The sequence below is a fragment of the Canis lupus genome, chromosome 4 (assembly GCF_048164855.1).
Source record: "Canis lupus baileyi chromosome 4, mCanLup2.hap1, whole genome shotgun sequence".
Classification (NCBI taxonomy): Eukaryota; Metazoa; Chordata; class Mammalia; order Carnivora; family Canidae; genus Canis; species Canis lupus.
In genome coordinates this window covers 68,716,698-68,730,286 of record NC_132841.1, presented here as the reverse complement: position 1 = coordinate 68,730,286, position 13,589 = coordinate 68,716,698, and the positions used below count along the sequence as shown (strand labels likewise).

The window sequence follows — 13,589 nt, the reverse complement described above, 5'->3', positions numbered from 1 at the left end:
GTCATGAATGGGATTAAATTTTGTCACATGCCTTTTTTGTATCTATTGAGATGACACTATGATTTTCTCTGTTTTAAAGTTACTTTTAAAATTATTTTAACTAGTTTTTAAATATTAAACTGTTATTGTATTCCTGAAATAAACTTTACTTGGTCACAGAGTATTATGTCATTCCTATATTGCACTCTATTTGCTAATACTGTGTTTAGGAATTCTATGTTCATGATAGATAAAGGTATGTAATTTTTTCCGCTATAATATCCTTGTCATGTTTCAGTTTCAAGGTTGTACTGACCTCACAAAATGAATTGTGTGAGTTCTCTTTCTTTATTTTCTGAAAGAATATGTGAAAAAAAATGGTATTATTTCCTGAAATTTTGGAGGAATGAACTAGTGAAGCCATTTAGGCCTAGATTTTTCCTCATGGGAAGGATTTTGATTATGACTTCAATTTCTTTGGCAGATATAAACCTTATTCCAATCTTCTCTTTTGTGTCAGTTTTGACAAGTTGTGCTTTTAAAGAATTTTTCTATTTCATGTAAGTTGTCATGTATGTTCTTTGCATAAAATTATTCATAATGTTCTTATTATTTTATTGTGTTTAGGAAAATCTTTAGTGCTAGATAATGATGCAGACTTCCTCATCTTGGGAGTAGGCATCAAAGTCCCCAAAAAGCAGAGCAGCCACAGAGAAGAAAGATAACATCTTAGGAAGGAAGAATGAGAAGAGAGAGGAGGACCAAGGGAGAAAAAACATGGAGAGAAAGAACTAACAAAAGGTGAAGCACAAAACCATAGCAACAAGTTTACAGACAGCCAATTTCTTAGGCTAATTTGAACTCAAACAAAGTATGGCTTGGTAGTTACACCTTACCTAGTGCTGAATATTAATTTATTTTCTTAGTATTAGTCCCATCAAGAGTGGATATGAATGAAAACCTTCAGCCTTCTTACCCCATGAAAATACTGGATGGTACAATTTATGGTCCTGGAGGGACCACCCCCAGAACTGCATCCCAGTCTGGTAGGACATCAATCCCCAGTCACCTGACACTAACAGACATGACACTGAGGGTCAGTGACATTAATGACTTGCCCAAAGTCATACAGTTAACCAAAAGTTGCTCTTTAAGAGATTAATGTAAAAATATATTAAGTTTCTTTCCAAGAATTTGGTTGCCTGGTAGTAATAATATACTTTATGAAATCCTTGCTTTTTTAAAATTATACAACATTCAAAAACATGCCCTAGGGGACACCTGGGTGGCTCAGCGGTTGAGTGCCTGCCTTTGGCTCAGGTCGTGATCCCGGGGTCCGGGGGTCGAGTCCCACGTTGGGCTCCCTGCATGGAGCCTGCTTCTCCCTCTGCCTGTGTCTATGCCTCTGTGTCTCTCATGAATAAATAAATAAATCTTTAAAAAGAAAAAAAATGCCCTAGTTTCCTAAATTTAGGGAATAGGACAAAATATGCTCAGGACCTTGGCATCATGGGACTTTTCCTAGATCTGTGTTTGATAAATTTGCTTTCCTCAAATCCATTGCAACAGAAGTATAAAGCACCACACCTGGTCTCAAATTTGACACCTATAGTCCTTAAAATAGCTACTATATATTAAGCACTTACTATGTATCAGTAGCTGTGCTAAGTGCTTTATATGGAACCACTTATTCATTCAAAGCTATTAAATGACTACCATGTACCAGGCACTGTTCTAGGCACTGGGGATTCAATAGTGAAAAAATAGATCAACATCCCTGTCCTCATTTTCTTAAATTCTACTAGTGGCTACAGACAAATACACAATCCATAGGTTTATCACTTAGTGTATTAGAAGATGATAGGTGCCAACAAAAGATCCTAATAGGCAAAGGGGACAGATAATGCCAGGGAGGCAGCATTATATTTTGACTACAGTAGTTAGTCTAGGCCTCACTGAAAGGTGACATGTAATAAAGTTTTAAAGCAAGAATAAGCTCTATGGGTAAAGAATGTCCCATAGATAAGGAGCCCCCAAAAGGCCTCCCGGCAGGAATATCCCTAACATGCTGCTAACAAGGAGAAAGGGGAAAATAGTAAAAGTGGATAGCAGAGAAATTAGAAGGGCCAGGTCACATATGGCCCTGTAGGCCACTTTGCAGACTTTGGTTTCCACTCTGAGCAAAATGGCAAGCCATTCTAGTATCAAGCCAAGATGTGACATAGTCTGACCTGAAAGTATGCCTGTAACTACAACTGCTGTACTGAAATAGTTTTAAGAGAACAAGAATAGAAATAGAAAGGCCATTTAGGATCATGTCATTCGATCCTCACCACCACCCTGTGCAGTAGATACTACTATAAAACCCACCTTAGATGAAGAAACTGAGCTGCAAGAAAATTACATAACTTACTTAATGTCACACAGCCAACAAATAGTATAGAGGGCCATAATTTGGAGTTGTGTATATGGTCCTCTCCATGCACTGAATAAATTTTAATTTTCCTAATGTCCTAATATCTGGATGCCTTTTTTCCATATTGGTGACTGAAGTCATTAAAGCAGAGGCTGAAGATGGTGTTAGATATTTAGTTTCTGTTAAGCAGATTGATAAAAAACTCTTTCACAATACCCTACTGAGAATTACCACATATTGCTAAGTCTAGACTTTGAAAGGCTAGACTGTACCACATCTACATCCGCCCCATTACCTACTAAATTGGTCAACAAGGTTTGTTTAAGTGCCAGGGCATAAGGTGTTAGTGCAGAGCTGTTGCCTCAAAGCGTCACTCATAAGTTTATGGTACAGATCATACCCAAATGAAGTCCAAATAAGCAGTGCAACTGATACTTGCCCCAGAAGAAGTATGCTTTTCCGGGCAAGTTTCTGAAATTACCACTCATGTCAGGGCATGAGAAGGATGGTACCAGATTAACAGAGGGCACAGGGATCCCTGGGTGGCGCAGTGGTTTAGTGCCTGCCTTTGGCCCAGGGCGCGATCCTGGAGACCCAGGATCGAATCCCACATCGGGCTCCCGGTGCATGGAGCCTGCTTCTCCCTCTGCCTGTGTCTCTGCCTCTCTCTCTCTCTCTCTCTCTCTCTGTGTGTGTGACTATCATAAATAAATAAAAATTAAAAAAAAAAAAACAGAGGGCACAATCTCACACATGTGCTATAGGACTTAAAATCAGGCCTTCTGACTGTGAAATGGAAGTCTTAATCATACTGGCTTCTGTATCACGTTGGTCAGGCATCTTGGACCAAAACACAGAAGGCTGCCACTGGAAATCCATGGGCTTAACAGCAGAGTCGCTCCTTTGTAATTCTCCCAAGTGCTCTGGACATGTCGGGTTCTCAAGGCATTTTTTAAAACAAATTTAGGTGTAAGTCCTAATTTTTTTTTAAATAAGTAAAAGTGATGAAATTTACATAGCTTAAAACTAAATGTTTTAACCATTTGTAAGTACATAGTTCTGTGACATTAAGTACATTCACATTACTGTGCAAGTCATGATAAATCCATCTCCAGAACTTTTTTCATCTTCCCAAACTGAAATTATATACCCATTAAATATTAACTCCTCATTCTCCCTTCCCCCAGTGCCTGTAAACTACTTACTTTGTGGTTTTTTTTTAAATTGGACTAATATGGGTACCTCATAAAAGTGGAATCCTACAGTACTTGTTCTTTTGTGACTAGCTTATTTTACTTAAGAATAATCTCCTTAAGGTTCATCTATGTTATACCATGTGTCAGATCATCCTTTCTTTTTAAGGCTGAATAATATTATACTATCTGTATATATGAGATTTTGTTTATTCATTCACCCATTGATGGACGTTTGGGTTGCTTCCTATCTTTTGTCTATTGTGAATAGTACCACTATAAATGTGGGTATGCAAACAGCTCTTTGGGACATTGCTTTCAATTCTTTTGTGTAAGCCCAGAATTCGGATTGGTGGATCAAAGGTTAATTCAATTTATAATTTTTTGAGGAACTGATGTATGGTTTTCCATAGTAGCTTTACCCTTTTATATCCCCACCAATGACTTACATGTGTTCCAGTTTCTCTACATACTTGCCAATATTTTCAAGTTGTTTCCTTCATTCCTAGTTTGCTGAGTGTTTCTATCATGAAAGGGTATTGAATTTTTCAAATGCTTTTTCTGCACCAATTGAAATAATTTGTTTTTTATACTCCATTCTATTAATGTGATGTATTACAAATGTTGAACCACAGACTTTGCTTTTTACTAACTATTGGCTTTGAGCAAATTTCTTATCCTAATTTTAATTTCCTTATTTGTTTTTTTAATTTATTTTATTTTTTTATTTTTTTTAATTTCCTTATTTGTAAAATGGATCTAATATTAATGCCTACCTTGATTGAGAATATTAAATAAATAAGGCAAATGTAGCACTTAGTACAAGACCTGAAACATTCATGTTGAAAAATGGTAGCTCTCACCACCACCATCATCATCTGATATTTTTCACTAAAGTCACTAAAGTAGACAATAAATTTATTCAAAGCAGACACACAGTGAAGAGCATAAGTAGACTTGTTAAAGTTTTTTTAAGAATTATTCTACCCTTAACACACCCTGGATAAAAGTCAAACTAGATAAACAAATGATTTATACCTAACCCTTTCCCCAGAGTCTGGACAGGTCAGCCAATAGCTAAAAGAACAGATATTATTTTGGTGTCCCTGTTATTTAGTTCCAAATCTTATACCTTGACTTCTCACAGAGGAAGCTTGGGTCTCTGCTGCCCAGTCATGAAGGCAGGATGAAAAGAAAGATACTAATAAGGAAGGAAGCAAAGGAGGAAAGTTCAAATAAGGCTTAGCAATGAGGGAGGAAGGGGAGAGCTAGGGAGAAACAGGAGAGTAATCTAGTTGCCCACGTATCCTACTGTTGTCACCAGTCACCTGAGAGAGAAAGCCTCAACACCTACCATTCATGCCAAATTCCTACCACCTCCAACATATCCAGTATCCAACCTTCTCTTACTCTCTGATGTTTTTCCCTAGCTCAACTCTTCTCTCTCTTGCCTGGGGTGAGGACAAAGGATGCAGAAAATAGGAGGTAGGTCAGTCTGGCAGAGAGGTTAAACTATTGGCTAAAATTCAAGAGTGTCTTAAGATTATTTGTGATTATAATTCTTCCTACTCAGTATCATAGTGACAGAAACTAGGCTCTTACAAGAAGAGTTAGGTTTTCATAGAAATTTTTTCAGACTAGGCCTAATAGCTCCCAGACCAGCTAGTTGTATCCACTTCATTATTGTATATGATGCATCTTACTCATCTCTCCACCACCTCTTTCGAGTCTTTCAATTTTCATTCAACAATTATTGACTGGCAATGGAGTGGTGACCATCTCAAGTCTGTGCTGTCATAGAATTCACGTTCCTGTACAGGCACTAAGATAATAAATAACCATACAAATATAAAATGTAATAAGAAGGTTGTGATGTGTTCCACAAAGAAAGATAAAACAGGAGATATTTGAGTAGATAGATCTAAGCAAAGTGAGGAGCTTGCCACACAATCTTAGGGTGTGGAGTCCTTGGATAGAGCACAGTGATAATCTCACACTTCTTTCAAAATAATTCTGAAGAAGGGTGCTTTTACTGCAATTTCAAAAAATCTGATTATTTTCTTGACCATTGTGCAAACCAAGGAACATAGTACATTTTTTTTCTTATCATCTTCCAGAATGGCAAAGGTCAGATTCTGATAAGGGTCTCATGGCAGGAGAATCTTCTTAAGCATCTAGCCCATGATCTCTTTACTCCCTGTAATGATCTAACACAATTTCTTAATTAAAACATGCTTCATTTGTTGACAGCCAAACTCCCTGGTCAGATTACCAGTCACAGCTCAGGTCCAGTAAAGTTCCTGGATCATCTGCAAGCTCGTGTTTTCCTTTAGCTGAGTAGTTTTAAATTCAGTTATTTAATAGCCAGTCCCACGTAGTTACAGGGAAAATTGAACCCTCAGCTGGGTAATTACTTAGCCATGGTATGAAATCAGAGAGGTAAAAGTAATGCTGGGAAATCAGAATCCATGATACCAAGCCTTAAGAGGAAGATAAAATAGGGAGGCGCAGTTTCCAGGAAGTTGTAATTGTCATGTGACAGACTGTGGTCAATTCATCCACATGGTGAAGGCTTTTCAAGGGAACTTGCAAATAAACATTAATAAGGAAACAGTAATAAGATTAACTCCTAGAATAGCCTTTCCCTCCCCTACATGATATATTTTGAAATCTGTGAAGCTGTCTCTCTGTTTCCTCTGCAAAATGAGGGGGAATTTCCTCTTCCCTGAAGTTCTTCAAGTGTCTCAGCAAGCTCTAGAAAAATGGATGGACTTGCCTAATTAAAGAATGGCTGAAAAGCACTTTGAAAATCCCATCATCAAAGGAGCCATTTAAGTGAAAGGATCATTAGATTACATATTTATCTCAAGTAAGATGAAAAGGATAATGATGGGAAGTGATACAGTAGTTAATGAGGAAGGCTGTGCATGATTCCTTTCTCCCAATCATAGTTACTGTCAACAAGCACATTCAGATCATTGCCTGAAAGGAGATCCTGAGCAGCTCTACATCTGTAAGCCAAGTCTCTCTCTCTCTTAATGTTCTTTTATAAGAGGTTAAAATAAATCTCACCTACAGAGCAGAATTGCATCAGGAGAGGTAACAATAATGGGTATCACTTTCTGAGGACTGAGCTAAGTATTTTCGATCTGTAATTAATTTACAACAACTCTTTATTAGTGACTATCCACAGCTATCAGTCTTGGAACCAGAACTCAGACCCAGCTCTCACTCCATAGTCTGTTCCCCCAAACTTTGTACTACATTTTTCCCTGAGTTCTCACTTCATTTTTCAGTTTTTTTTTATTTTCTCCCCTTTATAACTTTCTGTTTGTATTTACAAACCAGGAATAAGGAATAGGGCATCCTCTGGATAGACATTTCTTTTTGGTGTTATTTGAAATGCTCTAAAGCATTCTAGAGAATGCTTTGTACATCATGCATTGCTCTTCTAACATGTTTAGCTTCAGAATTCAATAATACATATCCTATTGTGTTACAAAGATAATACATTTTCCTTTGGGGCAAAGTGTTAGACACTTTCATTGCTATGAAAAAATTAAAAGCTATTAAAACCAATACTGAGAAGAAATTAAAAACAAGTAAATTTTTAAAAAAGATTTTATTTACTTATTTATGAGAGACATAGAGAGAGAGAGGCAGAGACAGAGGCAGAGGGAGAAGCAGGCTCCATGCAGGGAGTCCAATGTGCAACTGGATCCCGGGACCGCGGGATCATGCCCTGAGCCAAAGGCAGACGTTCAACCACTGAGCCACCCAGGCATCCCCAAAACAAGTAAATTTTTGACAAAGTATCTTCATAACTGTCAGGAATTTTCTGTGTATGTGTCCTTCTGTGCCCAATCAATCCATCAGCACTTTCTTCATCTAATACGTAGGCACTTGCCTAACCTTTTTCATTTTGTGGTCTGGGCACATGGTCAGCATTATCTTGGAGTCCAAATGGATGACTTCCTATATTGTAGTCTCCAAATTTTATCCAATTCCAAATTATTCTTCTACTATCCTTAGAAGATAGAATTTCCACTTCTTTCTTTGAGCTCAGTTCTTATCTTCATGAAATTCCTCTGCAGGTTCATTCAGAAGCATTAGGACCAATTAATCCTAGGCAGAAGTCAAACTGGGTGGAACCCAGCAGAGATCAGGGCAGCATGGAAGAGAACCAGAACTGGTGTGTCCTCCATGGAGTTAACATTACTGTATTAGAGAGACAGGTGATAAACACAACAAACATGCAAAATATGTATTATATGGCATGATATGTACTCTATTAGTTTGCCAGGGCTGCCATAAAAATCTACTACAACTAGCTGGCTTAGAACAACAGAAACTCATTCTCTCATAATCCGGAGTCTAGAAGTCTGAAATCAAAGTGCTGGCAGGTCCATGCTCCCTCTAGAACTCTGGGTAGAATCCTTCCCTGCCTGTTTCTAACTTCTGGTGGTGAATGTCAATACTTGACTTCCTTGGCTTATAGTCGTGTTGCTCCAATCTTTGCCTCTGTCATCACTTAGCATTCTCTCTGTCTCTGTCTTCCTATAATGTTTTCCTCTTCTTATAAAGACACAAGTCATATTGGGTTACAGGCTTCCCTAATGACTTCATCTTAACTCGATTAAATGGACAAAGACACTATTCTAAATAAGGTCACATTCATAGGCATAAGGGGTTAGCACATTCAGTAGATGTGTTTTGGAACACAATTCAACCAAAACAGATGCTATGAGAAAAATGAAGCAGGAAGGCTCAATATGATGTATATGTAGGTGGAGAACAGAGGTCAGATACAGTATTACATAGAGTAGCCTAAGTAAGTCTCACTGAAAGGAAATATTTGCATAAAGACCTGAAGATGAAGGGGCCAGACTGTGGATGGTTGGACAAGAACATATGCAAAGGTTCTGTGGAATATACCAGACATGTTCAAAGAACACTAAGGAGGCCAGTGTGGCTGGAGAAGAATGAACAAGGGGTGATGTGGTAGGAGATGAGTTCTGAAAAGTAAATAAAGGAGGCAGATGATATATAGACTTTGGTTTTTGTCCCAAGTGATACAGGAATTCCCTGGAAGATTTTGATCAGAAGATAACATGATCTGACTTATATCTTAACAAGACTCTATGGCCACTGTTGGAAATAGACCATAGGGGAGCAGGGTAGAGTAGAAGCAAGGTTCCAGCTTAAAAGGCTATTGAAATAATCCTGGTGAGAGATGATGGTGGATTGACAGTGAAGATGATGAGAAGTGGTTAGTTTCTGTATACTTTTTGAAGGTGGAACTAACAAAATTTGCTGACAGACTGGTCATGGGGTGTGAAAGAAAGAGAGACATCAAAGATGACACAAGATATTTGGCTCTAGTAATTAAAAGAAGACAGTTGCCCATAACTTAGATATGTGGAATATGAAAATAACTGGTGCTGGAGGGAAAATCAAGAGCTCAACGAACATACTAAGTTTCAGATGTGTGTTTCAGATACATCTGAACTATATGGAAATTTCCAGTGAGTAGTTGACCATATGAGCCGATACAAGTGAGAATAAACCTCCCCTGCTCCACATCTCACCTGGGCAGGTGTTACCGCAAAACTGATCTGTTGTAGTGTGAGCAGAAAACTGAACAAAAAGCTAAGTGGTTTGAGAAAATATCCAGAGGAAAAATGGAGGAATTAGTGTTTTCTCATGACACAAGAATTTATTCATTTATTCAATGTATAGGTATTCATTATAAAGTTTGGCAATTTTTATAACTGTTCATTGTGAGAATTTCCGAAGGGTGAGAGACCAAATTTACAGACCTACCATAAAAGATTTTGCATTGTTATTAGAATAAGACTCCTCTAACTTATAAGATAAGAATATTTGGGCTAGTCTGAAGCAGACTAGCCCAAATATTCACAGAGAAGGAAGAATGTGTGGTTCTTCAGTAGGTGGTGGCAGGAGGCTCATCTTTATCCCCTCTAAGGAAAAGGACTACCATGGGCTTTGGGAGGGAAAAATCCACAAAGCACCCACAACAGGCCCCATGTGGGACCAGTCCCAGTTTGGGACAGTGTAGTGTGTTCTCTCCAACTTTGCCTGGAGTAGCTCTCTCAACAAGAGAAGATGCATCTACCAACACATGCTCTCCAACAAGACCAACTGTTCTCCAAGGCATCAATAGCACTGGTGATCATATGCCTCATTCTGTCAAGAAATGGGATAGGAAATGGCTAGAAGTATACGTGTGTGGGTATGTGAGGTAGAGCTGAAATTCAAGCACTTACCCCAGATTTTACCCCATCCTTAGACTGTTTTTCCTCCAGGTTGATGATCTAAGATACTTCAATAGAATGGCATCATGACCTTGAGGTCCAAAGTTGGGGTCTAGAGGTATTTTCAATCATGGCCTCTGTTCCTTTTCTCACCATTCAACCTCCAGTCCCACATGAGAAACATAGCAAAGCCATTCAGTGTGGGCATAGATATATTCTAGAACACATCTGGGTCATTAAAAGATGCAATGAAGCTTTAAGGGGCTTTAGGAAATATAAAATATTATACAGATCTTAGTTAACTTCTCCACACCACAGATTAATGGAAGGTTTTTACTTCTTTAAAGCAGTCATAGAATCAGTCCATAAAAAGATCACTAATGAATTTATAGAGTAGGAATAGGAGGGCAAATAGGTTAGTGACTTGCTCAAAATCTTAGACTTTATTACCTGTGGAAATGAGGGTAGAATCCAAGACTCTCTTGACTTCTCAACCACTTTCTCATTCTCAACTCGATACTTCACTATAAACATTATGGCTGCCAATATCTATACTAGTTGGCATACTTACAGCATTAACTTATAGCTCTCAAAAGAGCTTCAGTTGTCCTCTCACAATCCAGGCAAATTAAGATCTTGTAAGATCTTAAAAATATTTCTAAACACTTTGAAAGGTAGTCTGATATAATGAAATGGCCACAAATCTTGAAGTCAGGCAGTTGTCTATGAATCCAGACGATCACTCACTACCTCTGTGACTTAGTTTCTAGCAGCCTCTGTCTCCTCATCTATAAAATGAAGATAATGATACTCATACCAAAGACTTGTTTCAATGATTAATTGTGATGCTATATTTAAGAGCTTAATAAGCACAGAATAAGGGATAACTGCTGAATAATAATGATTATTATTTTCAAAGGAAAGCTGCCAAATAAAGTGCATTTGTACCGACAAAGAAGTAAGATGCAGTCATGAACTACAAGGTAAATACTTAAAAAAAAAAAAAAAAAAAAACCCGGGGGATCCCTGGGTGGCTCCGCGGTTTAGCGCCTGCCTTTGGCCCAGGGCGTGACCCTGGAGTCCCGGGATCAAGTCCCGCGTCCGGCTCCCGGCATGGAGCCTGCTTCTCCCTCCTCTCTCTCTCTCTCTCTCTCTCTCTCTCTCTCTCTCTCTCTCACTCTCTCTCTCTATCATAAATAAATAAATAAATCTTAAAAAAAAAAACAAAAAACCTCCATACAAATAGGTAAGTAACTATGATGGTGAATGAGTAACCAGAGCCCACTGTGACTGAATCAGTCGGTAGAACCAGGGATATTACTGAATCTGGAACCTTTTCTTATTTTGATGTCTATCTTTAGCGCATAGTACCAAGACTTTGGAAAATTTATCATTAGCAACAATAAATTAGGAGGAAGAGGAAGAGGAAAGAGAGAAAAAGGAAGAGAATAGGAAGTAGTACAATGTACATAGTATATAGAGACATATGTGTGCCTCAGAACTACTTGTCCAAAAATAAGCCTTTTGAAATTGAGAAGGAAATATAGACACATGGTCTTGGTAGTGCTCATAAAATCACCCACTGGAAAAAAAAAATCACCCATTGATCTTCTCACCCCTGCAGAAAAAATGTCCCTTGCATGCAGGAGGATCTTAGGGGGATATAGGAGGATACTAGAGAATACTGAGGCCAGACACGAGCCCTCCTTATTCCACCTATGGGAAAACTGACGCGAAGGATGACCTCCCACCTCCATTATGTCCGAGCTGGGAGTAGCCAAAGAGCAAATCTGACTCTTTACATTCAGTGCTTTACATACATCATTTGACAGAAATAGACTTTCCAAAGCTCATCATCATTATTTCCAAATAAATAGAGACACTAATGGCAAGAGGCCACTTGGGCAGTGGTTTCCTTCCAGCTTCTTGTGGAAGCTTCCTTTTTTTTCCAGTTAATGGTCCTTCCAGCCAAGGGGAAATCTAGGATTTGCCCTGACAGACTGTGATCTCCCTCAAGTATGTGATACTGTTTTCCTCTGCAGTGGCACAGTTGGCCTTGTTAATGAGGCCCAAGGGGCAGAGTTCGTGTTTGCCAATGCCTCTCTCGCCCTGGTTGCTGATTACAGCCAGGCATCCGAGCTTTAGAGAGTTTATTACCATATGTTCCATTTCCCTTTTTAGCACTGTTTGGGCTCTGTGTTCAGAGACACGGTACTTCCTACAGTTGGGCTGCAACAGTTTTTAGAAGATGACTAGAGCTATAACAAGAACACGCAGCCTTGTCGAACACACAGTCTGGAAGAGAACATTCTCGCTCTCACGAAGACCTCTGTTTCAGCACACAATTACATATACATGTTAAAAGACTCTATCAGCTAGCCTAGGGCAGCAGAGTCCTTCTTGCTGTACTAAACTTTCCTCTTGCTTAGCCTCAATGATATTAAGGAAACCTATCAGGGTTTGGATGGAAGGAAATCTCAGGCATAATGTTTCCTTGTAGCTGGAGAAACAAAATAGAGTCTGCAAATTAACTTCTTGTTTGTTTTTCCTGGAGATGATTTTCCAGTAGGGTTGACATAAGGAAAGCATTTCTCCTACAAAATCCCATGCTCTGATTGTGAAGGAAAGGCTTATAGAATTAAAATCCTGAAAGTGATGTCCCTTAAAGCACCAATGCTTTCATTTATAGTCTGTTTTAGGAAATGTTTTACAAGTGTAATTTGTGTTTATATTTAAACCCTGGCCACCCCCACATATAATTTGATCAAACTTACTGAAAAGGACTCATGTAGCAATATTTATACCACAGGCAGAAAAAGGCTACAGACACTTATAAATATTAACTTGCCAGTGTAGAAATACAATTAAATCATGTCTTACATATTTTTCGTCCTCCAAAACTCTTAATAGATTTCTTGGCAGTTTATGGTCATGATTCCTGAAGGAAAATTTCGAAGTTGCCCAGGTTTCCTTAGTAACAGAATCAGGTATAAATTGTGTTCCTATAGTTCCAAACATCTGTATCCAAGCAACATATTAAAGTGCACTGCCGACCAATGTATGTATAGTTTGCAGGTAAGCTTGACTTTACAGAGAGAGGTTAAGAGGCAGGAAAAAGAAAGGCATAAAAAGCAAAAGAAGCAAATAAAATCACAAGGAAAAGCAGTACTGTTTTTCAGTTTTTAAAAAAATTCTCAGGTAATCTGCCCCCAAAAAAGGGCTGGTCAGGGTATTATTGAAGAAATCACTAATTTCTCAAGGAGTTCATAGTTTGGGATAAAATGGGATATACTTTACTAGATTCTTCTATAGCTGACCATTCTTGTCTGAAAGATAACTCAAGAAAGCTTTCTGGTTGTCCTCAAAAGGCCCTATTCCTTGGTAAGGAGAGACTCCTAGAGGCCCAAAGAATTGACCAAGAGTAGGAAACTCTTCAGCCAGGATTCTAAGAGTAGAATGTTAACTGTTCTAAAAGGGCCTGTGGTATTCCAGAACTCAGACTTACTTGTATTCTTAGCACAATCCTTCTTATTCCAATGGATCCAGGAACTTAAGGCATACACTGGCAATTCTGCCTAGAATTCCATATTCACTTGAAATGAAACTCTTCAAGACCCATAAATTCTAGACTCTAAAATTAAGGACACATATTAGTTCTCTGCCCTTGGGAAATGTTTGTTTCTTTCTTTAAGCCTTAGCTGCCTCATCTTCAAAATGGGAATAAAA

At 38.4% G+C, this 13,589-nt stretch overlaps 1 long non-coding RNA gene across 1 annotated transcript; it reads right to left on the bottom strand.

Moving 5' to 3' along the window:
• Positions 1 to 7,195: 7,195 nt before the first annotated feature.
• LOC140632596 (uncharacterized) lies at positions 7,196 to 13,296 on the bottom strand. Its single transcript, XR_012030204.1, has 2 exons — positions 12,744 to 13,296; positions 7,196 to 7,806 (listed from the first exon to the last, which is right to left on the bottom strand). It is a non-coding gene; the product is annotated as an uncharacterized lncRNA (long non-coding RNA).
• Between the last annotated feature and the right edge of the window lie 293 nt (positions 13,297 to 13,589).